The sequence below is a fragment of the Salmo salar genome, chromosome ssa06, assembly GCF_905237065.1.
Source record: "Salmo salar chromosome ssa06, Ssal_v3.1, whole genome shotgun sequence".
In the NCBI taxonomy this organism is placed as follows: domain Eukaryota; kingdom Metazoa; phylum Chordata; class Actinopteri; order Salmoniformes; family Salmonidae; genus Salmo; species Salmo salar.
Genome location: NC_059447.1, coordinates 82,115,503 through 82,143,057, shown reverse-complemented (window position 1 = coordinate 82,143,057; position 27,555 = coordinate 82,115,503). Strand labels below are relative to the sequence as shown.

At 44.5% G+C, this 27,555-nt stretch overlaps 2 protein-coding genes across 6 annotated transcripts in view; one reads left to right on the top strand and one right to left on the bottom strand.

Annotated features, from left to right (window-relative positions):
- Positions 1–27,555, top strand: part of LOC106608199 (exostosin-like 3) — a 55,539-nt gene that overhangs the window by 1,191 nt on the left and 26,793 nt on the right. The window contains exons 2-3 of one of the 5 annotated variants that reach the window (XM_014205997.2): positions 19,417–19,633; positions 20,830–20,881. The exons of 2 other annotated variants lie outside the window; for them this stretch is intronic. The gene's annotated coding sequence lies outside the window, so the exon portion shown is untranslated. The remainder of the gene's footprint in view (positions 1–19,416; positions 19,634–20,829; positions 20,882–27,555) is intronic. 2 more of the 5 variants (XM_014205999.2, XM_014205998.2) reach the window with 2 other exon arrangements.
- Positions 1–27,555, bottom strand: part of LOC106608197 (ribosomal oxygenase 1) — a 44,915-nt gene that overhangs the window by 13,289 nt on the left and 4,071 nt on the right. The gene's annotated exons all lie outside the window — the stretch shown is intronic.

The window sequence follows — 27,555 nt, the reverse complement described above, 5'->3', positions numbered from 1 at the left end:
TAGCTATCCCTTGATCATGACTCTGTTTCATTAAACATAAGAGTTATTGGAAGAAGGCAGGTAGCCTAGTGGTAAGAGCGTTGGGCCAGTAACCAAAAGGTTTCTTGATCGAGTACACGAGCTGACAAGGTAAACATGTTGTTCTCTCCCTGAACAAGGCAGTTAACCTACCAGGGAACAGTGGGTTGTCATTGTAAAATGAATTTGTTCTTAACTGAGTTGCCTAGTTAAATAAAGATTTTTTTTTTTAAATGAACAGGCGTCGCTTGCGGTACAGTTTTGGAAGCATAATAAAATAAGTTAAATTAATACAGGCCTTGATAGGCAAGGTTAGTGTTCCCACACAGCCATATCTGAATGACCATATTCTAAATGTGTTTTCTGTCATTCTGAGCATCGTGGGTGGACGCCCTAATCAGGTTATGCATCTAATTCATATGGGTCCAGTAAATGTCTCAAATGTCCGATAATTAAAATGTTGCTGGTCAATGTCCAGCTCCACATTTTCATAACGGAAACCCAGTTGCAGTTGATACAACACGTAGAAGATATGAGGGCAATTCCGTGGGAAAGGCAACCTGAGCATATATAAGCTAATGATGGCCAGTATGTCTAGGGGGGGCCTTGATGGTCACATTAAAACAATCTTAGGTATGTAGATTGTTTTATTGGTTCAATAATGTTCCACCTGGTCAGCAGCATCAGATTTAGTTCATAGAAGTTTGCTGTGGGTGGGTGCTTATATTTGTCCCTTTTCACACTGCCATTATGAACAGCGACCATGGAGTAATTAGGGCAAGTGCCTTGCTCAAGGGCACATCAACAGATTTGCACCTTATCGGTTCAGGGTTTTGAACTAGCAACCATACGGTTATTGACCTTAACGCTCTAACCGCTAGGCTACCTTCTGCCCAGTAGTGACAGACCGGTGATGTAATTGTTTTCCATGGACCCCAGCAAGAGAATAAGTCAATATGTACCACATGGGATAACAGCCTTTAACAGTGGACAAGGTTATTGATGCTCTCATAGGGGCATGATAGCTGTGTCACCCAATGATCTTCTCTTGTGGTCACCAAGTAATCAACTTTAGCTGCAAGTTGTGATATTGACACAATCAGCATTTCATTACTGTGCTGTGACATGGGCTCTTGTTTTCACACTGCCTTTCATTAAACATTTTAACCCATTATACTTGAAAATGGCTGATTTGGACACTGATAAGCTCCTAAATTGGAACGCAGTGGCTGTACAGTAACATGTTATAAATGACATGGCTGACTTTGGTCGTCAGTTGAACAGTGTTTCCTCTGGCACATTGGTGCGGCTTGCTTCTTGGTTAAGCGGGTCGGTGTAAAGAAGGACGGTTTGGCGGGTCATGTTTCAGAGGATGTATGACTCGACCTACACTTCTCCCGAGCCCGTTGGGGAGTTGCAGCGATGAGACAAGCTCGCAATTGGATATCACGAATTTGGGGAGAAAAAGGGTAAAATACACACAAAAAACTATTAGGAAAACAAACAAAAAAATGGTCCAAAATGTCTGTCACTCTTAGAGACACCAGAAAATGGGAAACAAAAAGTGTGCTTGCTCTGGTTCCTCAACAGCACAGCTATGAGAGCTAAAAAAAATCACTATTATAGTTGAAGACTTCTTTGAATCATAATAGTGCATTGAAATGACTTAGGAACTGTACACACGCTGGAGAGGTGTGTATCCACTTGGAGACACTAGTTAGTCCTCTCACTCAAACCCTTGTCAATTTGTTGTTCTATGTCAAATTTTGTTATCAACAAATGCAGCGAAAAGTACAGTAAATGTAAAATGCACATGCAATCAACAGTGTAATGTTTGGATTCAGTTGTGTCAGGTGAACTATTATGTCCTTAACTTTGGTCTAATCATTTTTCAATGATCTCCGAACTGTTCCCTTTCAATTGCTACCATGCTTATGCATATGCGCTTCATATTTCTTCTGTAAGAAACATTTTAATTTAGCCCTATCCATATAGGCCAATTCCCACAAGTGTAAAGGGTTAATTATTTCCTTATGCAGCAATACTGTGTGGGGAATTACTTCAACCAGCTTAATGACAATAAATGAGCAAATAATCCAGAGGTGTTGCCTTTTGCAGTGTCTGCTCGAACTTCTCGCTGGCGACGCTGAGTGAGTGCAGAAGTTTGGCTGTGTTTGGCCTTGAGTGTTCGTGTCGCTGGGCGGGCTCTAAAGCCGTACTCGTCAACATCTGTTTTATGTTGTCTCGTTCTCTGACAGTGCAAGATGTATTTATATAGGGCCAAGCCACTCACTTCTGCAGTTCACTTTATTGCGTTTTAGAGAACATGAACAGATGTCAACTGTAGGTGGAGAATGTGAATGAATCAGAGGCTGATTTAAATGAACTTGAAGAGTGAAACATTGCACTGTGTAAGAGAATGTTGGTATGAGATAGAGATGTCAGAACTCATGTGTATCTTGGTGGAGACGGTGGATAGCAGAGGCACACGCATGTTCAATCGTGGCCTGCTTCACTACCGGGATTACTTAGCTAATCCATTATCTCCCAAACTACATTTTCCCAGAGCCCCGTCTGCCCTCTCCCCCCCCCCTTTTTTTTTGAGGACCCCGATGGCAATCCTACCCCCACACATGGTAAACATACAGTATGTGTTAAGATGAAAGCAGTTCAAAATAAATAGCTAGCCAACCTAGCATGGGCCAAGGGTACATTTTTGAATGGCAGCCCGGTCAGTGTGTTTTCTTAGTGGGGTGCCAGAACAGCAGAACATAATATCCTGTGAAAAGGCACTTAACCTTTCTGGCGCAGGCGTTCCGCTAGCGACCCACCTCGACAACATCTGGTGAAATTGCAGAGCGAGAAATTCAAATGATAGAAATATTTAACATTCATGAAAATACAAGTGTCATACATCAAAATAAAGCTTAACTTCTTGTTAATCCAGCCGCTGTGCGAAAGCACACCATGCGATTATCTGAGGACAGCGCCCCGCATACAAAAGCATGAAAAACATATTTCAACCAGGCAGGTGCGCAACGAAAGTCAGAAATGGCGATATAATAAATGCCTTGCCTTTGAAGTTCTTCTGTTGGCACTCAAAGGTCCCAGCTACATAATAAATGGTTATTTTGTTCGATAATGTCATTTTTTATATCCCCAAAAACTCAGTTTAGCTGGCGCGCTTCATTCAATAATCCACCGGTTTCCCTCCTTCAAAATGCATACAAAATGAATCCCAAATGTTACCAATAAACTTATCCAAACAAGTCAAACAACGTTTATAATCAAACCTAAGGTACCCTAATATGTAAATAAACGATACAATTTAAGACGGAGAATCGTTATTGTCTTTACCGGTGATAAACAACAAAGAACACGCTCTCATCCACGAGCATGAAAACACTACAGCCAAAATGGGAGCTACTTAGAAAAACTACAAATTCTAGCAAATTTTTCCAAAAACAAGCCTGAAACTCTTTCTAAAGACTGTTGACATCTAGTGGAAGCCCTAGGAACTGCAATCTGGGAGGATTTCACCTCATAATTAACATGACAGCCATTGGAATCAGTGGTAGGCTGAATATTTTTTTTGGGGGGGGGTGGTTTGTCCTCGGGGTTTCGCCTGCCATATCAGTTCTGTTACACTGACAGACATTATTTTAACAGTTTTAGAAAGTTTAGAGTGTTTTCTATTATATGCATATCCTAGCTTCTGGGCCTGAGTAACAGGCAGTTTACTTTGGACATGCTTTTCATCCTGACATCAAAATACTGCCCCCTAGCCCGAAGAGGTTTTAAGACATGGTCTACCCGGGTCCCTTTCACAACACATTTATAGTGCCAGTTTTCTGTGCTCTGGCTCCTGAAAGCGTTTGGATAGATACTGCTGGAATGGTTTGTGGATCAATGTCCACAACATCAAATATTACCAAGGTTGATTACGTGTTACTGGAATGGATCAAGTGTTACCATATAGTTTTTCTCTTGTCATAATGATTATTTTTTTGTTGCTATCGCATGCTTACGATAATAGACCTACCTTATTATAAAATAGTGTACAAGTGAAATGTACAGTACCAGTCAAGTTTGGACACCTACTCATTTAAGGGTTTTTCTTTATTTTTACTACTTTCTACATTGTCGAATAATAGTGAAGCCATCAAAACTATGAAATAATACATATGGAGTCATGTAGTAACCAAAAAAGTATTGAACAAATCAAAATATATTTATATTTGAGATTATTCAAAGTAGCCACCCTTTGCCTTGATGACAGCTTTGCACGCTCTTCGTATTCTCTCAACCAGTTTCATGAAGTAGTCACCTGGAATGCTTTTCTAACAGTCTTGAAGGAGTTCCCACATATGCTGAGCACTTGTTAGCTGCTTTTCCTTAACTCTGCGGTCCGACTCATCCCAAACCATCTCAATTTGATTGAGGTCGGGGGATTGTGGAGGCCAGGTCATCTGATGCATCACTCAATCACTCTCATTCTTGGTAAAATAGCCCTTACACAGCCTGGAGGTGTGTTGGGTCATTGTCCTGTTGAAAAACAAATGATAGTCCTACTAAGAGCAAACCAGATGGGATGGCGTATCCCTGCAGAATACTGTGGTAGCCATGCTGGTTAAGTGTGCCTTGAATTCTAAATAAATCAGTGTCACCAGCAAAACACCCCCACACGGTGGGAGCCACACATGCAGAGATCGTCCGTTCACCTACTCTGCGTCTCACAAAGACATGGCGGTTGGAACCAAAAATCTCACATTTGGGTCTTCCTTTCCTGTGCCGGTCCTCATGAGAGCCAGTTTCATCATTGCGCTTGATGATTTTTGCAACTGCACTTGAAGAAACTTTCAAAGTAATTGAACATTTCTGGATTTACTGACCTTCATGTCTTAAAGTAATGATGGACAGTCGTTTCTTGTAACAATTTACACTTAACATCATGCAGAAACACATTTACTGGAATAACTATGCGGATGCCAGGTTTGATAAACTGAGGGAGATTTTGTTGAAATTCTGTTATATCCACGTTTTCCCAAAACTGTTTTAAAAATCTGCTCTGAATTAAGATTCAAAGATGTCTGCAGAAAGAATGGGATGTCAGCTATGACATGACACATTGACTTTGGAAAAAATCTCTTGGTAATTGAACTAAAGTAAGTGAAGTAGTAACGGAATTGCCGTAATGGAAATTCATCATGGGTCCCTGATCTGTACTACACAGGTATAAATATGCAATATCCTCCTTTGCGTATTTGAGTATTATTCTTCACACTGGCTTTGCAGCCATCTTCATCGACCTGGCCAAGGCTTTCGACTCTGTCAATCACCACATTCTTATTGGCAGACTCGAAAGCCTTGGTTTCTCAAATGATTGCCTCCCCTGGTTTACCAACTACATCTCTGATAGAGTTCAGTGTGTCAAATCGGAGGGCCTGTTGTCCGGACCTCTGGCAGTCTCTATGGGGGTGCCACAGGGTTCAATTCTCGGGCCGACTCTCTTCTCTATATACATCAATAATGTCGCTCTTGCTGCTGGTGATTCTCTGATCCACCTCTACGCAGATGACACCATTCTGTATACTTCTGGCCCCTCTTTGGACACTGTGTTAACTAACCTTCAGATGAGCTTCAATGCCATACAACTCTCCTTCCATGGCCTCCAACTGCTCTTAAATGCAAGTAAAACTAAATGCATGCTTTTCAATCGATCACTGTCCGCCTGTCCAGCATCACGACTCTGGACGGCTCTGACTTAGAATACGTGGACAACTACAAATACCTAGGTGTCTGGTTAGACTGTAAACTCTCCTTCCAGACTCACATTAAGCATCTCCAATCCAAAATTAAATCTAGAATCGGCTTCCTATATCGCAACAGAGCATCCTTCACTCATGCTGCCAAACACCCTTGTAAAACTGACCATCCTACCAATCCTCGACTTTGGCGACGTTATTTACAAAATAGCCTCCAACATTCTACTCAACAAATTGGATGCAGTCTATCACAGTGCCATCCGTTTTGTCACCAAAGCCCCATATACTACCCACCACTGCGACCTCTATGCTCTCGTTGGTTGGCCCTTGCTTCATACTCGTCACCAAACCCACTGGCTCCAGGTCATCTACAAGTCTCTGCTAGGTAAAGCCCCGCCTTATCTCAGCTCACTGGTCACCATAGCAGCACCCACCTGTAGCACACGCTCCAGCAGGTATATCTCACTGCTCACCCCTAAAGCCAATTCCTCCTTTGGTCGTCTTTCCTTCCAGTTCTCTGCTGCCAATGACTGGAACGAACTGCAAAAATCTCTGAAGCTGGAGACTCATATCTCCCTCACTAGCTCACTAAGCACCAGCTGTCAGAGCAGCTCACAGATAATTGCACCTGTACATAGCCAATCTGTAAACAGCCCATCCAACTAACTCATCCCCATCCTGTATTTATTTATTTATTTATTGCTCCTTTGCACCCCAGTATGTCTACTTGCACATTCATCTTCTGCACATCTACCATTCCAGTGTTTAATTGGTATTTTGTAATTACTTCGCCACCATTGCTTATTTATTGCCTTACCTCCCTTATCTTACCTCATTTGCACTCACTGTATATAGACTTTTTTGTTTTGTTTTTTCTACTTTGTTATTGACTATCTTTTGTTTATTCCATGTGTGTAACTGTTGTTTTTTGTGTTGAATTGCTATGCTTTACCTTGGCCAGGTCGCAGTTGCAAGAACTTGTTCTCAACTAGCCTACCTGGTTAAATAAAGGTGAAATAAATAAAAAATAAATTTGTCGCTCTGCCCCCAAACAGATCAAATTTGGTTGGTTCAGAATTAATCTGGACCAATCGTTAGCTTCTTATGTTTAACAAGTTTGGACATGAAAGTACAGGTCAATAGAGTAGAGTATAGAACAGTCGCGTATAGTACAGTAGATATCAGTACATTATAGTGTACTCAACTCTGGTGTACTCTACGTTGTATTGTACTGAACTATACTATGAAAGGGCAGTATCCAGATTTTCATACTGTTCTTCTCTCATCCCAGGATTTATGGTATTACCGGCTTAGTACACGAGGGTGGTAAAAAGCCCATTGGGCGTCTATTACCAGAATGCTAACAAAATTTGCGCAAGTAATAACGAATTTCCATGGAGGCTGCTAACTAAATATGCTAACAAGCGCAAATGAAAATAAACAAACTGTAAGGACAGGCAATCCAGCTCATAAAGTTCTACATATATAGGTAGGAGCTACAGGCCTTCTTGCTCTGCTCGGAGAAGATGGGGTAGGAGCAGACGGGCCGAGAATGGAGAACAGAAAAAATGCAAGGAAATCAAGATAGAGTTCTGACATGTTTGAGAAATCTGTACAGCTGCCAATGCTAACACAATATGATGCCCCATCTGCTTAAAACCTGTTGAGGACAGACGTTCCGCTATATAAATACTAATATTTTATTTATATTATATATTATAATATATTAGTACTAAGTCATGTTTTGCAGAGGGGTCAAATACTTATTTCCCTCATTAAAATGCAAATAATTTTATAACATTTTTGACATGCGTTTTTCTGGATTTTTTTGTTATTCTGTCTCTCACTGTTCAAATAAACCTACCATTAACATTATAGACTGATCATTTCTTTGTAACTGCGCAAACGTACAAAATCAGCAGGGGATCAAATACTTTTCCCCCCCCCACTGTATATGTTGATATTAGTTGGCAGGGGTCTTCAACTTTATTGTATTTTGATGTATTTCATAATACCTTCTAAGACCCATTTTCCACCTGTTTGACCTGAAATCAAAGCGTTTGCTTATTCCACATTTTTTCGTTCACGTTGTCATGCTGCGTCCCGTGATTACTAAGCTAATCGTCACGCAATCCCTTCTCAAAGTCACTGTATATGTCGAGAAACATGCATATTTACCTTAAGTACGTAATGTCACGACTTCGAAACTATACGGTGCAACAGATAGCAAGTTCATCTCACATCTCTGAAAAGATTTGTAGTAATGTCATTTTTGTTGACGAAATTCAAGCAAATATATATATATTTTTTTTTAGCTGGCGCCCAATTGACTCCCAATCACTCCTTGTCCCAGAGTTGCCCAGAATGCACAGTGTGGCCCATTGACGTGCATGGGCAACGTTTCCCATCATAACTGTATCTGCCATTGCGATTTGTTATACTCCACTCTGTCAGGCACATCAATTTAAAGGTTGAACATGGTGAGTTAGCTGTAAAATCGCCTAAATAAACTGCACTAACTAGCTACGTTACATGTTGATATTGTTTTCTGTTTTATTCTGTGTAGCTACGTTTGCTAGCTAGCCAGCCCATAGAGAGAGCATTGCATTGTGGATTTTGTAGTCAACTTGAGCTCCAACAGATTTCCACAATTATGTTCCATGTTGCTACCAACCTTAATATAATGCCAAAATGAAACGTGTTCACACAAAATATTGTGTTTATTTAACACTAAATAAAGGAATGAGTGGTTTTGGGTGGATTTTCCCTTTAAGACTTGGGTCCCATCTCCATCAGGTAGTAATTCCCCCATGGTAGGGCATTATCACCCTGGCTGCTCTCCCACAATCCATCAGTGTCTTGAGAATGGGGTGGCTGCAGGATTGGGTGGGCTGGGGCTGGCAGCTGTTGGCAGGACCTGCCTCCATCTGTGGGCTAGCAGCCTGGGCTGGGAAATAGAGGCCCTGGAAACAGGGCTGCCTTGGCCAGATGACAAGAGGGAGGATTTTTTGTTGTTAGGGCTGGCTGTGGTGTGTGTGTGTGTGTGTGTGTGTGCCTTCAGAAAGTATTCGGACCCCTTCACTTTTCCCACATTTTGTTACATTACAGACTTTTTCTAAAATGGGTTATCTTTTCCTCATCCATCTACACACACTACCCCATAATGACAAAGTGAAAACAGGTTTTTATAAATTTTAGCAAATGTATTAAAAAATAAACATACCTTATTTACATAAGTATTCAGACCCTTTGCTGTGAGACTCTACATTGAGCTCAGGTGCATCCTGTTTCCATTGATCATCCTTGATGTTTCTACAACTTGATTGGAGTCCATGTGGTAAATTCAATTGATTGGACATGATTTGGAAAGGCACACACCTGTCTATATTAGGTTCCACCGTTGACAGTGCATGTCAGAGCAAAAACCAAGCCATGGTATCGAAGGAATTGTCAGTAAAACTCAGACATGATTGTGTCGAGACAGATACCAAAACATTTATTTCTGCAGCATTGAAGGTCCACCAGGAACACAGTGGCCTCCATCTTAAATGGAAGACAATTGAAACCACCAAGACTCTTCATAGAGCTAGCCGCCCGGCCAAACTAAGCAATCGGGGGAGAAGGGCCTTTGTCAGGGATGTGACCAAGAACCCGATGGTCAATCTGACATGGCTCCAGCATTCCTCTGTGGAGATGGGAGAACCTTCCAGAAGGACAACCATCTCTGCAGCACTTCACCTATCAGGCCTTTATGGTAGAGTGGCCAGACGGAAGCCACAACACAGTAAAAGCCACATGACAGCCCACTTGGAGTTTGCCAAAAGGCACCTAAAAGATTATCTGGTCTGATGAAACCAAGATTGAACTCTTTGGCCTGAATGTCAAGTGTCATGTCTGGAGGAAACCAGGCACAGCTCATCACCTGGCCAATACTATCCTTACGGTGAAGCACGGTGGTGGCAGCATCATGCTTTGGGGATGTTTTTCAGCGGCAGAGACAGAGGGACTAGTCAGGATCGAGGAAAAGATGAACAGAGCAAAGTACAGATATCCTTGATTGAAAACCTGCTCCAGAGCGCTCAGGACCTCAGACTGGGGCGAGCGTTCACCTTCCAACAGGACAACGACTCTAATCATGCAGCCAAGACAATGCAGGTGTGGCTTCAGGACAAGTGTCTGAATGTCCTTGAGTGGACTTGAACCCGATCGAACATCTCTGGAGTGACGCTTCCCATCCAACCTGACAGAGCTTGAGATGATCTTCATAGAAGAATTGGATAACTTTCCAAATGTATAATTTCAGTTTTTAATTTTTAATACATTTGCACACACAACCTTATGGGGAATTGTGTGTTGATTTTGAGGGGAAAAAACTATTTAATCAATTTCAGAATAAGGCTGTAACGTAACAAAATGTGGAACATGTCAAAGGGTCTGAATACTTTCCGAATGCCCTGTAACATTAGCCATGGCAAACTGCAAAAGTGTCGCTACTACTCTCAACAGCATTGCAGCCCTGAATTTAGCAGGCACTATCAACAAAGATCAGTGGGAAAAAGTTGGGATCGATTTACTTTTTTCACACGGTCAGTGTGAACCGGAGTAACTTGACACAACTTGGTCCAAACTAGCTGTACAATCAAAACTAACGTTAGTCTGCTGTGAAGCGTTCATCCATTTATACAGGTACTAGTCTTGCTACATTTTCTGATATTATACGTTTCCAATTTTGTCAGTTTTCTTTAAGTTAAATCATACTGTTAGCTAGCTAACGTTATGTGTATGATCTGTGTAGTAATTTTCTTAGTATCTCAGAAATCCATTTGCGTTGCTATTTATAGCCTAACGCTGACACGGTCGCCAGGTGCACGGTGTTTCCTCCGACACGTTGGTGTGGGTTAAGCGGGCGTTGTCAAGAAGTGTGGCTTGGCTGGGTTGTGTTTTGGAGGACACATGGATCTCTACCTTCGCCACTCCCGAGTCCGTACGAGAGTTGCGTCGATGAGACAAGACTGTAACAACCAATCGGATACCACGAAATAGGGGAGAAAAATGGGTCATTTTTTAAAATCAATACTACAGCTTTTCATGCATGGTGGCTAGCTATGGCAATCAATTTGCATTGCTAGTACTACTGTATGGGTTGGGATTATGGTTCATTATTTTATATAGTCAGTAGCTAGCTACATGTCTAAGCAAAAGATTCTACTTTGCCAGATTATTCATGACCCATCAAGTTAGGTGTGTCTGGAGGTGATTACTGCCAATGAACATGTGTATATATCTAGACAATAGTGATCCATCCACTTAGCTAGATGTGGCTGGGGGGTGGTTATAGAATTTCTTTCACATGACCCAAAAATTTAAACAACTCTATGGGTTAGCATTATCTAATATCTAAATATTTGAATCTGAAGTCTTTCTATTTTTGATATTGCTACTATGCAAATATGCAGGTAACCATTTGACTGTGCTGTTTACACCTTCTGTATCCTCTGCATGTGACAAATTAAAGTTTGATTTTATATAGTGTGTTTACCGTTGACGGTAAAGTGAAGAACAATATGACCAGCACCAAAGTCAGATTAGGATGTAGGCCACTTTTTTAGTTTTAATCTTTTGTTTACTACTGTACCTTACTCACTCTGTTTAGCACATGGCCTCACCTGAATCCTTAAAGAGATCGGTGGGGCTAAAGCTTAAGAGGGTGTGAATGATGCTGAATAGGTGTAGACAAAGAAGAGTTCTCCAGTGGGTGTACCAAAACATTCAAGAGACATTTTCTCTGAAGTGGAGTAACAAGTTCATCAACTTTTAAAGCATAATTACTTTCCCATTGTTACTCAACTGCAGTGTATGATATACCATTTTGTAGCGCCGAGTCTCTACTTTCATCCAATGTAAAAAATAATAATTTTAAAAACACTTTCAAATTTTGCACCATAAGGTGGTCAGTCACATTTATTAAACAGAAAAGACAGCTAGCACATAAATGTCTGTGGCAAAAATGCTGCTAAGCCGTATGTGGTACCGCAATTCCGCACCTGACAGAGATGGAGCATCAATTTTCTACAATCGTGTTCACTTGATACTGCCGGTTTTAGTATGGTCTGTTTTAAAATGTTTCTATTTGAGACCTAAAAAGGGTGTCAGTAGAAAGGTTAAGTTCTCATCAGTAAAATAATGTCTGTGTTTCAATGACCATATAACTGATTCTGTCGGACCAAACTTCAAATGCAAAAAGTTGAAACTGCTTCCATTTTTTTTTTCTCCAGATCATAAGAAATGATCTTTAGTCTTTTGTTGTGAGTGACAGGGGTAAGGGGCTTAATGTCTGTCTGCGAGTGGGAAGTTTCACACAGCAGCCAAGGAGTCGAGAGCAAAAAAGAAATAAATAGCCTTATTAGGCAGGCACATCATTTAACGAGTACCATGAGGGCTTTGTCTGTAATTTGATTGTGGTCAGTCACAGCTTTTTAGTTTGAATCCCCTTATTAAGATGGATGCTCAGCCTGGCAATGCATCATACAGACCATGCATTTATTGCCTCTAGTGATCTAACTTGTCTGTTCGAGCTTATTAGACAAGTGTATAAGAGCTGTTCTACACTGAAAAACGGGAGAACCCCGTCTGTCTCCCTCACTGTCGCAAAAAGGAACCTGAAGCGTTTCTCTATCGACGCGTCACTCCTGACTGAGAGCGTGCCTGTGCTGACAGCAGTTTTACAGAAGAAACCTGAAGCGTGTTTCTATCGACGCGTCACTCCTGACTGAGAGGGTGCCTGTGCTGACAGCAGTTTTACAGAAGAAAACATCAATTGTTTCTTTGCTTTCCATTCAACAGCTTTTCACACTAGTTTTCATGCCTAAGGCTTGTTTGTTTTGTTCCCCACTAGGCATTGGGCTCAGTCTTTCAAACGGTTGTCAGACTAACTCAACGTTTCCCAAACACCACCACCTCTTCTTCCTCATCGGGACCCCCAAGGGTGTAGTGCTTGGGCAAAAACTGAAATATACACCCCTTGGGGTCTCGAGGACCTGAATTTGCGAAACACTGGACTAACTACTTTTGTTTAATTTTCTTCGGGCTTTGGGTTTTTAGGTGCCTCACCACCACTGTAGCCACATGTAAAGCGTTGGTCCTGTGTTTCATTAGCTGAAATAAAATATCCCAGAAATGTTCCAAACGCACAAAAAGCTTATTTCTCTCATTTTGTGCACCAATGTGTTTACATCCCTGTTATTGAGCATTTCTCCTTTGCCAAGATAATCCATCCACCTGACAGGTGTAGCATATCAAGAAGCTGATTAAATAGCATGTTCATTACCAGTGGTGTAAAGTACTTAAGTGAAAATATTTGAAAGTACTACTTAAGTAGTTTTTGGGGATATCTGTACTTCACTTTACTATTTATATTCTTGACTACTTTTACTTCACTACATTCCTAAAGAAAATAATGTACTTCTTACTCCATACATTTTCCCTGCCACTCAAAAGTACTTGTTACATTTTGAATGCTTAGCAGGACAGGAAAATTGTTAAATTCAAGCACTTATCAAGAGAACATCCCTGGTCATCCCTATTGCCTCCGATCTGGCTGTCTCACTAAACACATGCTTCGTTTTGTAAATTATGTCAGGTGTTGGAGTGTGCCCCTGGCTATCCTAAATAAAAAAAATAAAATTGTGCCATCTGGTTTGCTTAATATAGGCAATTTGAAATGATTTATACTTGTACTTTTGATACTTAAGTATATTTAAAACAAAATTCTTTTAGACTTTTACTCAAGTAGTATTTTACTGGTTTACTTCAACTTTTACTATTTACTGGGTGACTTTCTATTCTTTTACTCAAGTATGACATTTGGGTACTTTTTCCACCACTGTTCATTACACAGATGCACCTTGTGTTGGGGACAATAAAAGGTCACTCTCTAAAATCTACAGTTTTGTCAATCAACTCAATACCACCGATGTCAAAAGTTTTGAGGGAGGGTGCAATTGGCATGCTGACCGCAGGAATGTCCACCAGAGCTGTTGCCAGAGAATTGAAAATTAATTTCTCTACCATAAGCCACATCCAGCATTATTTTGGAGAATTTGGCAGTACGTCCAACCGGCCACACAAACGTAGACTACTTGTAACCATTCCAGCCCAGGACCTCCACATCTGGCTTTTTCACCAGCGGATTGTCCGAGACCAGCCGCCCGGACAACTGAAACTGAGGAGTATTTATGTCTCTAATAAAGCCCTTGTGTGGTGAAAAACTAATTTTGATTGGCTGGGCCTAGCTCCCCAGAAGGTGGGCCTGTCTCCCAAGTGGGTGGGTCTATGCCCATGGCTGCGCCCCTGCCCAGTTATGTGAAAGCCATAGATTAGGGCCTAATGAATTTATTTAAATGTACTTAAATTTATATTTTATATTTTTCTTTCATTATTGTTGTACCACCCATGTTTTTGCATACATTTGATAACACTGCAGGTTGCACCTTATTCATTATTTCCAATAGTCTTTCTCAACATGCTAACTGAAGCGCTTCTGCTTCTATTCTTGTCCACCTTTCCCTGTGGGACACTGAAACTGCTCTTATCTCTGTCATATTCAGAGAGCTGGCTTGGAGGCACCCAGGCCCATCTGTCAGTGGAACACTCTGTACGCACCATATGTAAAAACACACACACACACACACACACACACACACTGTATGCGGTATGAGGTGGACCACAAGGAGTGCACTCTAATCACTATTGTATGCAAGGCTCCAATGCACCACCACAGAGACTGTTTTATCACAAACCAGCTAAATGTTATTTATTGGAGCTGAATTATCTGACTGCTATTAATGAGGAGTCCTAGAAGAGGAAGGTTTTCTGCGTTTCTGCCTCTGCCTTGCTCTGTGGCGCTGGAGTAGATAGTATACAGCTACCATCAGAATAGACTTTTCGCAGAAGTTTAGGAGAATTCATGTAGTAGGTTAGGAGAATGAGGTTAAGGGTTTGAAAAGGGTGAGTTAGATCAAATGCTAAAATTCCCTCTGACATGCAACCTTTTGACTTAAGATGTATCCCATCTAGCCATGTCACTGTGGTTCCACTGTAACTCTGCAAGAGAGAGGCCCTCAAGGTGGCTCACAGTCAGCTGGCTGCATATGAGCCATGGCTGAAACAGCTGCTGCTCTCCTATTCTCACCCTCCTGGAGCAGGGCTGTACAGCCTGTGCCCTGCTCCACAGCTGCCTTCCTCCTCTCCTCTTCCTCCACACCCCTCCCTGTACAGCCCTGTGCCCTGCTCCACAGCTGCCTTCCTCCTCTCCTCTTCCTCCACACCCCTCCCTGTACAGCCCTGTGCCCTGCTCCACAGCTGCCTTCCTCCTCTCCTCTTCCTCCACACCCCTCCCTGTACAGCCCTGTGCCCTGCTCCACAGCTGCCTTCCTCCTCTCCTCTTCCTCCACACCCCTCCCTGTACAGCCCTGTGCCCCTGCTCCACAGCTGTCTTCCTCCTCTCCTCTTCCTCCACACCCCTCCCTGTACAGCCCCTGTGCCCCTGCTCCACCGCTGTCTTCCTCCTCTCCTCTTCCTCCACACCCCTCCCTGTACAGCCCTGTGCCCTGCTCCACAGCTGTCTTCCTCCTCTCCTCTTCCTCCACACCCCTCCCTGTACAGCCCCTGTGCCCTGCTCCACAGCTGTCTTCCTCCTCTCCTCTTCCTCCACACCCCTCCCTGTACAGCCCTGTGCCCTGCTCCACAGCTGTCTTCCTCCTCTCCTCTTCCTCCACACCCCTCCCTGTACAGCCCTGTGCCCTGCTCCACAGCTGTCTTCCTCTCCTCTTCCTCCACACCCCTCCCTGTACAGCCCCTGTGCCCTGCTCCACAGCTGTCTTCCTCCTCTCCTCTTCCTCCACACCCCTCCCTGTACAGCCCTGTGCCCTGCTCCACAGCTGTCTTCCTCCTCTCCTCTTCCTCCACACCCCTCCCTGTACAGCCCTGTGCCCTGCTCCACAGCTGTCTTCCTCCTCTCCTCTTCCTCCACACCCCTCCCTGTACAGCCCTGTGCCCTGCTCCACAGCTGTCTTCCTCCTCTCCTCTTCCTCCACACCCCTCCCTGTACAGCCCCTGTGCCCTGCTCCACAGCTGTCTTCCTCCTCTCCTCTTCCTCCACACCCCTCCCTGTACAGCCCTGTGCCCTGCTCCACAGCTGTCTTCCTCCTCTCCTCTTCCTCCACACCCCTCCCTGTACAGCCCTGTGCCCTGCTCCACAGCTGTCTTCCTCCTCTCCTCTTCCTCCACACCCCTCCCTGTACAGCCCTGTGCCCTGCTCCACAGCTGTCTTCCTCCTCTCCTCTTCCTCCACACCCCTCCCTGTACAGCCCTGTGCCCTGCTCCACAGCTGTCTTCCTCCTCTCCTCTTCCTCCACACCCCTCCCTGTACAGCCCTGTGCCCTGCTCCACGGCTGTCTTCCTGGTTTTTCCTCTCAGAGAATACTCCAAGGTTGCTGCAACATACCAGTGAATTCACTTGGTAGTTTACTGAAAACACACAGGGAGGGATGCTATTAGGAAATCAGACAGGCACAGGCCCAGGTAGAGCGTTTCTCAAAAATACACTTACTCACTACTCACACATTGGTTCCGTCCTGTAATTGCACCCTACTGCCTAATATAGTGCACCACTTTTGACCAGGGCCCATGGGGTCTCTGGTTAAAAGTGATGCGTGATGTAGAGGATAGGGTGCCATTTGGGACACAGACAGTGTCATCTGCTGGGGTCACGTGTTCATCAGCAGAGCACCGTGCCAGTTGATGCCTTAGGAAACTCAGAAAATCTGTGCATTCTGGATCACCAAGTCCCTCGTGTGGTGTTCACTGTTTATGACGGCCGTATATCAGCTCAACGATGGCCCCTCGAGGTATACCGAGGACCCCTGTCCCCGGCGGTCAGCATGCTTTGCCCTGTACTATTAAGTCAGCCGGGTACTAATGCAGTCTTATATAATGAGTTGTTGTGCTTTGCAGAGCTGCTATTTTACAACACTGATGCAAGAACTGAAGAATGACAGATCAGAGTCACCATCTGAATAGTTTAGAGTGCTTTCTTTGGTACCCTTTTGGAGGAGTGCACACGGTACACTGGGCCTTAGTAAAAATACACGCTGTGTGATTTCTCCCGTCTGTCCTCTGTATCTCTCTCACGGTCGGTCTCTCATGCTCTGTCAAATTCACATTCTAAATAAGTTAGTAGGCAGACCTCACTCTGTTCAGCCTTTCTGCAATAGTGTTGCAGAAATAAGTAAAAGAAAAAAAGGGGGTTTTCTTCATTTTCACTATTTTCCACTTTGTAGAATAATATTGAAGACATCAAAACCATGAATTAACACATATGGAATCATGTAGTAACCAAAAAAAGTGTTAAAACAAATCAAAATATATTTTATATTTGAGATTCTTCAAATAGCCACCCTTTGCCTTGACAACTTTGCATACTCTTGGCATTGTCTCAACCAGCTTCACCTGGAATGCTTTTCCAACAGTCTTGAAGGAGTTCCCACATATGCTGAGCACTTGTTAGCTGCTTTTCCTTAACTCTGCGGTCCGACTCATCCCAAACCATCTCAGTTTAATTGAGGTCGGGGGATTCTGGAGGCCAGGTCATCTGATGCAGCACTCCATCACTCTCATTCTTGGTAAAATAGCCCTTACACAGCCTGGAGGTGTGTTGGGTCATTGTCCTGTTGAAAAACAAATGATAGTCCCACTAAGCCCAAACCAGATGGGATGGCGGATCACTGCAGAATGCTGTGGTAGCCATGCTGGGTAAGTGTGCCTTGAATTCTAAATAAGTCAGACACTATCACCAGCAAAGTACCATAACACCTTCTCCTCCATGCTTTAAAGTGGGAAATATACATGCCGAGATCTGTTCACCCACACCGCGTCTCAAAGGCAGCGGTTGGAACCAAAAATCTCCAATTTACATCGGTCTAATGTCCATTGCTTGTGTTTCTTGGCCCGAGCAAGTCTCATCTTCTTATTGGTGTCCTTTAGTAGTGGTTTCTTTGCAGAAATTTGACCATAAGGGCCTGATTCACACACTCTCCTCTGAACAGTTGATGTTGAGATGTGTCTGTTACTTGAACTCTGTGAAGCATTTATTTGGGCTGCCATTTCTGAGGCTGGTAACTCTAATGAACTTATCTTCTGCAGCGGAGGTAACTCTGGGTCTTCCATTCCTGTGGCGGTCCTCATGAGAGCCAGTTTCATCATAGTGCTTGATGGTTTTGCGACCTCACTTGAAAAAAACGTTCAAAGTTCTTGAAATGTTCCTGATTGACTGACCTCCATGTCTTAAAGTAATGATGGACTGTCGTTTCTCTGCTTATTTGAGGTGTTCTTGCCATAATACGGACTTTTACCAAATAGGGCTATCTTCTGTATACCCCCCTACCTTGTCACAACACAACTGAATGGCTCAAATGCATTAAGAAGGAAATAAATTCCACAAATTAACTTTTAAGAAGGGACACATGTTAATTGAAATGCATTCCAGGTGACTACCTCGTGAAGCTGGTTGAGAAAATGCCAAGCGTGTGCAAAGTTGTCATCCAGGCAAAGGGTGGCTATTTGAAATCTTAAATATATTTTGATTTGTTTAACACTTTTTTGGTTACTACATGATACTACATGATTCCACCTGTTATTTCATAGTTTTTATGTCTTCACTATTGTTCTACAATGTAGAAAATAGTAAAAAATAAAAACCCTTAAATGACCAGGTGTTCTAAAACTTTTGACCGGTAGTGTATTTGTCACATACACCGGATAGGTGCAGTGTAATGTGTTGTTTTACTGCGTCAGCCATATTAGTATGGCGCCCCTGGAGCAAATTAGGGTTAAGTGCCTTGCTCAAGGACACATCGACCAAATCTTCACCTTGTTTACTCGTATTCAAACCAGCGACCTTTCAGTTACTGGCCCGATGCTCTAACCGTTAGGCTACCTGCCGCCCTGTACATGTATTAGGGTACTGTACACTGCGGACAAGCTACTAAACCTCTCTTCCTGCCATCCCCAAATCTAGTTGAGGCAATGTCCCAATGTCTGAGTCCACTCAAATCTAATATCCCTCTCTCTGGATGTAACAGTTCTCTCTGCCTTTTTTCCTTCTCTCCACAAGACGTGCCTTAAGGCTCACTCTCTCTCACTCACCCAGCCACAGTGTGCAGAGAGACTGAAACATTTAGAGGCACTAAAGGAGCTGACCGACAGTGCGGATGGGGTGGCCCATTCATTTTCAATTTAACTTAGGCGGGGGGTGTAATTCTATCCAAGTGGAGTGCTCTGCTGTGCCTGTGGAAGCCGCTCAGACTAGGTGGAGAAAATAGGATTCTACTCTATTTTTGAAGTGGTGCCGTCGTTGTTGACCAATCACAGTACAAAACGGCCTGCATGGTGATCCATCAGCATGTACTGTATGTCCAACAGTAGAATCAGCTTACTTGCCCACTCCAGCTAGCTAGCTATCAGTTTAGAATCCTTTTTAACAATACAAATCTTTGTTTTCTAATACATTTGTTTATTCATAATTTCTGTTGCATGTAAATATGTTTTTATGCAATGTTGGTTTATTTTGATGCAGTTCTCACCGCCAGCTGTCGCATTGACTGTGAGCTGTCGCATTGACTGTGAGCTGTCGCATCGACTGTGAGCTGTCGCATCGACTGTGAGCTGTCGCATCGACTGTGAGCTGTCGCATCGACTGTGAGCTGTCGCATCGACTGTGAGCTGTCGCATCGACTGTGAGCTGTCGCATCGACTGTGAGCTGTCGCATCGACTGTGAGCTGTCGCATCGACTGTGAGCTGTCGCCTTTTTTGTGTGTGTGTGTGTGTGTGAAGGCACTAGCCGTGTTGACTAGAGGGACAAGTGGTGTACTGTGCAGGGTTTTCTGCGATATTCCACCGACTATCTGAAAAGCGCTTAGAGGTTATGAAGCATAAATATAACATTGATTTTGCATTAGTACACACAAAATGTCCCAATGCAAAGTTACACCTCACTTCTCTATTTTACGAGTTATTTCATAAAACCGATCAGAATTCCGAAGAAAGTTTAAATCATGTCGGAAAACGTTTTCCGAGGGGTGACGTAAAATGCAGGGCCCGGCAAGCAATCCTAATGTGAACTCCAACAAAACTTCAATTTTCAGCCAACTTACAAGCAAATATGTTATGAATGTATTGTTACAAGTCAAGTTGAAAGGTTTTCTCCACAATTTCGTAGTATTCAATTGGTAGTTAGTCTTGTCCATTCACTGCTACTCCCATACAGACTCAGGAGAGGCCAAGTTCGAGAGCCATGCGTCCCCCAAACACGACTCAACCAAGCCGCACTGCTTCTTGACACAATGCCTGCTTAACCCGGAAGCCAACCACACCAATGTGTCAGAGGAAATACCGTACAACTGGCGACTGTGTCAGAGTGCATGCGCCCGGCCCGCCACAGGAGTTGCTAGAGCATACATTCCAGATGTCTGTCAGCTAGCATGCTAGCACTAAGCGAAGGTGGACATTTTACAAAACTCCTGTAGACTACTTCAGAGAGCATGCTGAAAAGTTTACGAAACAAAAAGAACCGACGAGGTTCTACAAAATTAGAGCAAGCAGGTATGATTTTATTTCGTTTCGAGCCCACGGGAAGAAGGCACCAGAGCCTGCTGTGCTACAGGGTTCCCACCAGATAACTCAGCCACAAAGTCCGTGAAGAGCATGGCCCCACGTGCCCCATTGTTTACATCACACTTCCTGTGGTTGGTGGATTGTAGCTCACCACCGCCAACACTTGGTCTGGAATGTAATTACATGGTAGCATGGCTTGTGGCTAACGTTAGCCAACTTGAGCTAGCTACCGAGCAAGCATACGAACTCGGTAGCACAGAGTACACAGAGTACATCCTCCATATGATAAGAGTGCATTGTGGGTAGTTAAGAAGATATCTGAAATAAGTTAATACATTTGTTGTAACCCAAAAACATAACTGTTTGTACTTATAGGTAACCAGATTGTGACTACTGCTAAGTCTTTGACCACACTGCTTTTACATTGGTGAGTAAAAACTCATGCTTCCTAGTTCCTTCCCTTTTAAAATTCCTCTCTCACTCACCCAGTCACAGTGTACATTTCGAGGAGATAAGTCCCTCTCTCTCACTCAACCACCTGTTCTTCTGACTCTGTGTGATTCTTAAAGGGATACTGTGATATTCTGGTAAATAATCAATGTTTCTACTTCCCCAGAGTCAGATGAGCTGGGGAAATCCTCAAAGCGTCTGAGTAGAAAATTGGTCATAAGTGATGAGATTAGTCATTTTACTCCTACTCTTATAGGTACAAATATAAGCTATGCATGAAGACTCTTTAGGTCCACCTAGTCGACAGACATTTAGGAGACCTCATGAGTTGTCCTAACCATGTAACTGTTACCAGCAGGGGTCTTGATGAGAGAAAAGTCAGTGGTTTCTGCGCCATAACTCCTAAGCAATTGTCTGTCTATCGAAAGAATGCTTTGATATTTCTATATGATCAGCCCATAAACAATCTAGACTGGCCTACATCCATCAGTAACTCTTGTGCTTTTCTCAATGATTTCACATGAGGTCTAATTCACATAATATGCCTAAATACTTATAAATCAAATTTTATTGGTCACATACACATGATTAGCCGATGTTATTGCTTGTTCTTCTAGCTCCAACAGTGCAGTAATATCTAACAAATTACACAACATATACCCAGTATACACAAATCTAAGTAGGAATGAATTAAGACAGTTGTATTTATTTATTTTTATTTAACCTTTATTTAACTAGGCAAGTCTGTTAAGAACAAATTCTTATTTACAATGACGGCCTATATACATATGGACGAGCGATGTCAGAGCGCAACGGGCTAAGATACAGTAGAATAGTATAGAAAACAGTATATACATATGAGATGAGAAATGCAAGATACGTAAACATTAAGTGACTGATACCGTAGAATAGTACAGAATACAGTATATACATATGAGATGAGTAATGCCAGATATGTAAACATTATTAAAGTGACTAGTGTTCCATTCCTTAAATGGCCAGTGATTTCTAGTCTATGCCTGTAGGCAGCAGCCTCTAATGTGCTAGTGATGGCTGTTTAACAGTCTGATGGCCTTGAGATAGAAGCTGTTTTTCAGTCTCTCGGTCCCAGCTTTGATGCACCTGTACTGACCTCGCCTTCTGGATGATAGCGGGGTGAGCAGGCGGGTGGTTGTTGTCCTTCATTTTCTTTTTGGCCTTCCTGTGACATCGGGCGCTGTAGGTGTCCTGGAGGGCAGGTAGTTTGCCCACTAATGCGTTGGGCAGACCGCACCACCCTCTGGAGAGCCTTGCGGTTGAGGGCAGTGCAGTTCCTGTACCAGGCAGTGATACAGCCTGACAGAATGCTTTCAGTTGTGCATCTGTAAAAGTTTGAGGGTTTTAGGTGACAAGACAAATTTCTTTAGCCTCCTGAGGTTGAAGAGGCTCTGTTGCTCTTTCTTCACCACACTGTCTGTGTGGGTGGTCCGTTTCAGTTTGTCAGTGATGTGTACGCCCAGGAACTTAAAACATTCCACCTTCTCCACTGCGGTCCCGTCGATGTAGATAGGGGGGGTGCACCCTCTGCTGTTTCCTGAAGTCCACGATCATCTCCTTTGTTTTGTTGATGTTGAGTGCGAGGTTGTTTGTCCCAGAGCCCTCACCACCTCCCTGTAGGCTGTCTCGTCATCATTGGTAATCAAGCCCACTACTGTTGTCGTCTGCAGACTTCATGATTGAGTTGGAGGCGTGCTAGGTCATGCCAGGCGTGGGTGAACAGGGAGTACAGGAGGAGGCTGAGCAGGCACCCTTGTGTGGTGCGGATCAGTGGAATGGTGGTGATGTTTCCTAACTTCACCTCCTGGGGGATTCCTGTCAGGAAGTCCAGGACCCAGTTGCACAGGGTGGGGTTCAGACCCAGGGCCTAGGGCTTAATGATAAGCTTGGATAGTACTATGGTGTTGTAGTCAATGAACAGCATTCTTACATAGGTATTCCTCTTGTCCAGATGGGATAGGGCAGAGTGATGGCGATTGCATCGTCTGTGGATTTATTGGGGCAGTAAGCAAATTGAGGTGGGTCTAGGGTGTCAGGTAACTTAGAGGTGATATGATCTTTAACTAGCTTCTCAAAGCACTTCATGATGACAGAGGTGAGTGCTATGGGGCGATAGTCATTAAGTTCAGTTACCTTTGCCTTCTTGGGTACAGGAACAATGGTGGCCATCTTGAAGCATGTGGGGACAGCAGATTGGGATGGGGAGAGATTGACTATGCCCGTGAACACACCAGCCAGCTGGTGTGCGCATGCTCTGAGGACGCGGCTAGGGATGCCGTCTGGGCCGGCAGCCTTGCGAGGGTTAACATGTATAAATGTTTTTCTCACGTCGTCCACGGAGAAGGAGAGCCCACCGTCCTTGGTAGCGGGCCACGTCAGTTGCACTGGGTTATCCTCAAAGCGTGCGAAGAATGTCTTTTAGCCTGTTCAGAACCACTAGGCTAAAAAGTAATCACATTTTTATTTTTATTATTTCATTAACCTACATTCTATGTAAAGTTATCCCTTTCCTAGTGCAATATCACGTAAAAAAAATATGCCCATCAGTTGGTCAATTAAACCCGGACGATGCTGGGCCAATTGTGCACCGCCTCATGGGTCACCCGGGCATGGCCGGCTGTGACACAGCCCGGGATCAAATCCGGGCCTAGACCTCTGCGCCACTTGTGTGGCCCTAAGAAATACATTTTAATCCCAGTTTGTAACAGAACAAAATCTGGAAAAAGTCTATGGGTGTATTTCCTTTGGGCTACTTCAAACTGTCGTGGTTACCAGCTGAGAAACTTTTGAGGTTGATTTTACTCTTGCCTCAGAGTTTGCTAAATAGCGTTTGCGCAATGACGAAGTGAACAGGTATGGTAGCGTATGTTTTGGTTAAGTAGAAAAACGACTTAATTGCCAGAATATTGCAGTATCCCTTTAAACTTTGTCTGGAGGGTTAGTCAGTGACGCTTGTCCTGCTAGTCTAGACCTGTCTGGTTTTCACCATAAAGATATAAGCCTTCCAGGCTCACTAGGCCTAGATTCACCCTTTTCATCATTCTAGGCTCAATGACCACTTTTCACACCCTTTTATCATCCTAACGTCATCACGTTGCCTTGTCACTGTCCCCTGACACACACATCATTTGACAAAGTTAGCCAAGATAGCTCACAAGTTCATAGCAGCGTTTTTTATACGGCCGAAATGAAATTAATTTGGAAAATCGCCAATGTATAGACTGCGCCGTTCCCCAGCTCTGAGCACCGATGTGCTTACTAACCCATCGACTGGCTACTCAGCAGTTGAGTGAAAATATCCTTTATCTGGGTCATCAAACAGACTCTGCTTCTGCCTCTCCCTCCCGCCGTGGCCTCTTGATTTGAAAATGTTGCTGAATTCTGGCCCCCTGAAATAGAGCTAGCCCAAGCTCTCACACATTATCGGCCGGCAGCTTTACATATTCCTGTTGATGTAGCCGCTTGAAGGGGAAGGCAAGGACACCACATCTTAATACATGCCGCTGTAATGCAATGTGTTCTGGGCTGCCTCTGTCTATTCCTCCTTGCACTGGTCTTTCTCCCAGAGTGCAAGTGCAAGCGGACACCACCTCAGCACTGTCATCTATTAGCTTTACATAAAACTGCCTCGCAACACGAGCCTATCCCGATGATTAGATTATCATTGATTCTCTCATAAACTGTGTTTGGCTTGATCAATACTGTCTGTGTGCGTTTGTGTGTGTTCCACCTCCATACCCTACAGATGAAATTGAACTCGGTAGTAGAGACTGTACTCTGAGGATTAGCCAAGTCCTGCCGTTGTAGATGAGACTCGGTGTGTGTGTTTCTCCCCAGGGCTAACGTCAACACTAAATCTGTGTGTTCACAGCCCGATTAGAGGTGGCGTTGGTTTGGACCCGAGAGGCTGCAGCATCTGTCTCCCATTTACTCTGGAGATCTGCATCACAGGCCTGATGCCCCTCAGTGATTCATCTGAGGCTCCTGATAGGCCCTCTTAACACCGTTGATCTACGTGCATGTGGGTGGAGTCGTTTTTTGGGGGGGAGGGGCGCGGACTCTTTTTGCTGCGTTCCAGCCAGAGAGGAAGTCCACCTTGTGCAGTGTATATCCACTAGGGGGAGGCAGAGTAGTTTACCAAGGAAGAGGGGCCTTGTGTAGTGTATATCCACTAGGGGGAGCCAGAGTAGTTTACCAAGGAAGAGGGGCCTTGTGTAGTGTATATCCACTAGGGGGAGCCAGAGTAGTTTACCAAACAAGAGGGGCCTTGTGTAGTGTATATCCACTAGGGGGAGCCAGAGTAGTTTACCAAGGAAGAGGAGCCTTGTGTAGTGTATATCCACTAGGGGGAGCCAGAGTAGCTTACCAAGGAAGAGGGGCCTTGTGTAGTGTATATCCACTAGGGGGAGCCAGAGTAGTTTATCAAGGAAGACGGGCCTTGTCTAGTGTATATCCACTAGGGGGAGCCAGAGTAGTTTACCAAGGAAGAGGGGCCTTGTGTAGTGTATATCCACTAGGGGGAGCCAGAGTAGTTTACCAAGGAAGAGGAGCCTTGTGTACATTTTACATTTTACATTTTAGTCATTTAGCAGACGCTCTTATCCAGAGCGACTTACAAATTGGTGCATTCACCTATAATATCCAGTGGAACAACCACTTTACAATAGTGCATCTAAATCTTTTAAGGGGGGGGGTTAGAAGGATTACCTTATCCTAACCCAGGTATTCCTTGAAGAGGTGGGGTTTCAGGTGTCTCCGGAAGGTGGTGATTGACTCCGCTGTCCTGGCGTCGTGAGGGAGCTTGTTCCACCATTGGGGTGCCAGAGCAGCGAACAGTTTTGACTGGGCTGAGCGGGAACTGTGCTTCCTCAGAGGTAGGGAGGCGAGCAGGCCAGAGGTGGATGAACGGAGTGCCCTTGTTTGGGTGTAGGGCCTGATCAGAGCCTGAAGGTACGGAGGTGCCGTTCCCCTAACAGCTCCGTGAGGCAAGCACCATGGTCTTGTAGCGGATGCGAGCTTCGACTGGAAGCCAGTGGAGAGAGCGGAGGAGCGGGGTGACGTGAGAGAACTTGGGAAGGTTGAACACCAGACGGGCTGCGGCGTTCTGGATGAGTTGTAGGGGTTTAATGGCACAGGCAGGGAGCCCAGCCAACAGCGAGTTGCAGTAATCCAGACGGGAGATGACAAGTGCCTGGATTAGGACCTGCGCCGCTTCCTGTGTGAGGCAGGGTCGTACTCTGCGAATGTTGTAGAGCATGAACCTACAGGATCGGGTCACCGCCTTGATGTTGGTGGAGAACGACAGGGTGTTGTCCAGGATCACGCCAAGGCTCTTAGCACTCTGGGAGGAGGACACAATGGAGTTGTCAACCGTGATGGCGAGATCATGGAACGGGCAGTCCTTCCCCGGGAGGAAGAGCAGCTCCGTCTTGCCGAGGTTCAGCTTGAGGTGGTGATCCGTCATCCACACTGATATGTCTGCCAGACATGCAGAGATGCGATTCGCCACCTGGTTGTCAGAAGGGGGAAAGGAGAAGATTAATTGTGTGTCATCTGCATAGCAATGATATGAGAGACCATGTGAGGATATGACAGAGCCAAGTGACTTGGTGTATAGCGAGAATAGGAGTGGGCCAAGAACAGAGCCCTGGGGGACACCAGTGGTGAGAGCACGTGGTGCGGAGACAGATTCTCGCCACGCCACCTGGTAGGAGCGACCTGTCAGGTAGGACGCAATCCAAGCGTGCGCGGTGCCAGAGATGCCCAGCTCGGAGAGGGTGGAGAGGAGGATCTGATGGTTCACGGTATCAAAGGCAGCAGATAGGTCTAGAAGGATGAGAGCAGAGGAGAGAGAGTTAGCTTTAGCAGTGCGGAGAGCCTCCGTGACACAGAGAAGAGCAGTCTCAGTTGAATGCCCAGTCTTGAAACCTGACTGATTAGGATCAAGAAGGTCATTCTGAGAGAGATAGCAAGAGAGCTGGCCAAGCACGGCGCGTTCAAGAGTTTTGGAGAGAAAGGAAAGAAGGGATACTGGCCTGTAGTTGTTGACATCGGAGGGGTCGAGTGTAGGTTTTTTCAGAAGGGGTGCAACTCTCGCTCTCTTGAAGACGGAAGGGACGTAGCCAGCGGTCAAGGATGCGTTGATGAGCGAGGTGAGGTAGGGGAGAAGGTCTCCGGAAATGGTCTGGAGAAGAGAGGAGGGGATAGGGTCAAGTGGGCAGGTTGTTGGGCGGCCGGCCGTCACAAGACGCGAGATTTCATCTGGAGAGAGAGGGGAGAAAGAGGTCAAAGCACAGGGTAGGGCAGTGTGATCTGGACCAGCAGTGTCGTTTGACTTTGCAAACGAGGATCGGATGTCGTCAACCTTCTTTTCAAAATGGTTGACGAAGTCATCCGCAGAGAGGGAGGAGGGGGGGGGAGGGGGAGGAGGATTCAGGAGGGAGGAGAAGGTAGCAAAGAGCTTCCTAGGGTTAGAGGCAGATGCTTGGAGTTTAGAGTGGTAGAAAGTGGCTTTAGCAGCGGAGACAGAAGAGGAAAATGTAGAGAGGAGGGAGTGAAAGGATGCCAGGTCCGCAGGGAGGCGAGTAGTGTATATCCACTAGGGGGAGCCAGAGT